Here is a 4,437-nt window from a genome sequence, read left to right on the forward strand (position 1 = left end):
TTACTAAGTTAGAAAGGGAATGTCAAGATACTTTAATTACTTGACCATGATAATTTGTAGGAAAAATAAAAATTTGAAGTAAGATTAATAACTACAAAATAGAAAGAGAATAAACCCTTGAATCAATTTTGAATTTGATTGTATAAATAGTTTTATGGTGTCACTATCATTTTTTTCATGACTCTTCACTTTTGTAGAATTTAATAGGCCTATATAATTGTTCAAATTTATCAAAATGAATGAAAATTTATAGAGTAATTAAAATTTACATTAGGGATAAAATTGACAAATAAATTTGATGTGAGGACTATCAAAATCTTATGTTCTCTCTTATATATAGTAGTAATGCCATATATATATATATATATATATATATATATATATATATATATATATATATATATATATATATATATAAATTAATTAATTATATTGACAATTAAAGGATTTGGAGGATAATTTTATCATTTTATGACTTTATCCCAAGATAAATCATGGTGGGATTAGTTATACCACCCTTTGGGTGGGTTATTTTATCCTGGTACTATTTATTAATCCCGAAATAAGTTATCCCGAATTTGACAACCAAACATAGCACCAAAATTTTATCATGGGGCTATTATTTCAAGATCAAGACTATTTGATTTAGTACCTTACACCAAACGACCCCTTAGAGAATTTAGAATGCAATCGTTGTTCCTTAAGGGTCTGCAACACTATAAGGAGATGATCGGCATGATACGCCCCACTCTTCGAATATACTAGAATATCTTCAATAAACACAATGACAAACAAGTCTAGAAACTGATGGAATACCAGGTTCATAAGATCTATAAATGTCGTCGGGACATTAGTCAAACCAAAGGACATCACCAAAAACTCGAAATATCTATACCAGTTTCAGAAGGCAGTCTTAGGGATATCTACCCCCTAATCTTTAACTGGTGGTAACCCAACCGAAGATCAATCTTAGAAAAATACTTAACACCCTGAAACTGATCAAAGAGATCATCAATCCTAGGAAGCGGATACTTATTCTTCATGATCACCCTATTCAAGTGATGCAAATCAATACACATCAAAAGAAACCCACCTTTGTTATGTACGAAGGAAACCGGAGCACCCCAGGGAGAAACACTAGGGCGGAAAAAACCCTTATCTAGAAGATCTTTCAACTGCTCCTTAAGTTCCTTCAACTCGGTCGGAGCCATTCTGTAAGAAGGGATGGAGATATGACGAGTGTCTTGAAGAAGATTAATCCCAAAAATCAGTTTTATTATCAGGAGGAATACCAGGAAGATCATCAGGAAATACCTCAAAAAACTCACAGACCACAGGGACCGATTGAAATGAAGGACCTTCGGATCTCGAATCCTTAACATGCACTAAATGGTAGAAACACTACTTGGAAACTAATTTTTGGGCTCTAACATAAGAAATGAACCTTCCCTTAGGCACTAGGGAACTACCTTCCCACTCAATACCAGTTCATATAGGAATTGAAAACTAACCCTTCAGGTCTGATAATTAAGAAATACATAGCATGAGTGCAACCAATCCATCCCCAAAATCACATCAAAATCTAACATGTCCAACTCTATCGGATCCAATAACGTCTTCCTACCATAGATAGATACCACACAACCCCTATAAGCACTTCTATCCACAATAGAGTCACCCACTGGGGTGGACAAAAAAAGGGATTAGGAATACACTTAAGACCACAACCAAAATGAATAGCCATATAAGGGGTTATATAAGATAGAGTAGACTTGAGATCAAGTAGATAATACACATCACGAGAGAAGAGTTTTAATGTACCAGTAAAATATCAGGAGATGCCTCAGATTCCTAGCGGGTAGTAAGATCATAAAAAAGATTTCGACTAGTGTTGGAACCAAAAGTGACACCCTTTGATGCAAGGGATAAAGAATTAGCAACGGGAACCTTATTTGCTCCAAAAACAACCCTAGAAGGACAATCCCATTGCATGCGACCTATCTAACCATAACTAAAACACCAATTTCTTCCCAAGTCATAAACTTCATGATGAATCTAACCACAAATATGACAAGGGGGATAGAATAGAGTTAATTGGGCCCTACTGGCCTGAGATTGGGCACCTTGTGCCTTAAACCCACTATTATTATGAAAATGACGATTACTAGATGGCTTAGGGTATGGGGCGCCCGTCGTAGAATAGGAATTAGAATTGCCCTACTTCTTCTTAGACCATTTCCCAGCATCTTTACCACTCTTCTACTGACCTCCACCCTGGTTCAAATATCAAAACTTCTTATTCTGTCTTTCACTCGTCTCTGCTTACTTCTTTTTTTTCACTTCCACTTGTTGCATATACACCATAAGTTTAGAGATGTCCATATCCTTGTTTAACAAGGTAGCATTTCTTTCTAAAATCAAATCACAGGATAATTTGGAACCAAACTTCCTGATTCTATCCCTCATGCTAGATACTTACTCAAGAGCATAACACGATAGCTGATGAAACTTCAAGGCATACTCCTCTACTGTCATCCTATCTTGGTTCATATTCATGAGTTCCTTAGCCTTCTCTCTCAACTCCTGAGGAAAGAAATAATTAAGAAAAACACTAGAGAAGCCATCCCACAAAGCAGACTCAACATCATCACCTCTAGACTGGTCCAACTCCTTATATTACTAATACGCCATATCTAACAACTGATAAGTAATGAAATCCACACCCTCCACATCAGTAGCATACATCACACAAAAATCTTCTCTATCTCATCGATGAAATTTTAAGGATCCTCCTCAACCCTCGAACTAGTGAAAGACAGAGGACTCAACCTCATAAATTGCCCAACTCAAATCACCTCAGAAGATAGAGCAATAGAAGAAACATGCTCGATCTGATAGGCCACCAACTAGGTAAGAAAATGGATCAACTGGAAAAACTTAACATTACATACATCAACTTGAGGTGTCCGAAGAGGTCTAGGGGAATCGATAGAACTCTACGTGGGGCTGTACAATCAGGAGATGATGATTTGGACCTCATCAAAACTCCATTAGTAATATGAACTACGTCGACATTATCCTCAGATGGGATAAAAGAGTTTCCATGAGCATTAGATCTTCTGGGAGACGTGATCTGAAAAGTGATCATACGAGAATTAGAGGTGATTTCAGGATCTTAGACTCTATAGATTGAAATAGAACAACAAGAAAGAAAAGCATTCCTGAATGTCTTGTAGGTTTCTCGTTATAAGTGTGAGGTGCTACACACCCATAAAAGAGACTTTACTTGACACATCTTTGTGGATACTCCATGACATAAAACCTGGCTTTGATACCAACTTTGTCACAACTCAAACCAGGGACTGGCCATGATGGGTGTCACAAGTCCACCGAGGATCGGAGACCACCCCCATTGCCTAGTCAAACCGAACACAATGCCCAACAGAGGTTGAAGTCCAAACATATAACAAGATATGATATAAATGCTTAAAAGAATCTAAGATAACTAAATATCCACCAACCAATAACCAAAACCACCCAAGTCCATAGCAATATCCGCAAAACCTATAAATAATACCAAAGGACAATCTAAGTCAGGACATGCCCCCAACTTTGACAATGATAATGGCAATGATAATGTTAATAAAAATGTAAAGTCTTTAATTCTACTCTATAAAAGAAAACTGATGAAATGACCAAGTCTTCCAAAGAATAAAAGCTCACCACTTCACCACAACGACCGACGAACAGAGCCGATCCACCTAACACTGTGCGAGAAAAATAAAAGTATCTTTGGTGCATGTCGCATTGGGATACAACATTATTTTGATGGTTAGTGAGTTAAGAACTAGAATGTAACTCAGGGACAGGGGACAAAATAATGCCAAGTCAAACCCAATATTATGATATGATATCAAACCCAATAAACCCAAATTCAAGTGAACATTATCATGTACATACGTAAATAATACGTCGGAATAGGAAACAGGACTTAACATGTACTTTAAAATCATTAACCTAGACTGTGTAGCATAACCATCATAACAAGGCACACACGAGCTATATGTTTCCAGCTCTCTCCTAGCTGAAAAGACCCAAGTGTGTGTGGCCTTACAAATAAGAGAATAATCACATCAACATATACACTATGGGGAATTCGAACCTCCTGATACATACCAAGAGTAGCTCAAGAACTCTGTCAATAACATGGGGGACTCGAACCTCCCAATTATATAATAGTTGGGACTCGAACCTTCCAATCATTTATACCCCCATGTCAGCAACTGTGATTTCCAGTATTGGTCGCTCGAGACCTCCACTTTCACGGCACAACTATACAACCCCCCATTAAAACCCAATTAAAGCACCTCTCACACATTTCCATTCATTGAATTGTGCTCCATTTGGGCCCAATTATACCACAAATCAAAATTTAAG

This window comes from Capsicum annuum, chromosome 12 (assembly GCF_002878395.1).
Source record: "Capsicum annuum cultivar UCD-10X-F1 chromosome 12, UCD10Xv1.1, whole genome shotgun sequence".
Lineage (NCBI taxonomy): Eukaryota > Viridiplantae > Streptophyta > Magnoliopsida > Solanales > Solanaceae > Capsicum > Capsicum annuum.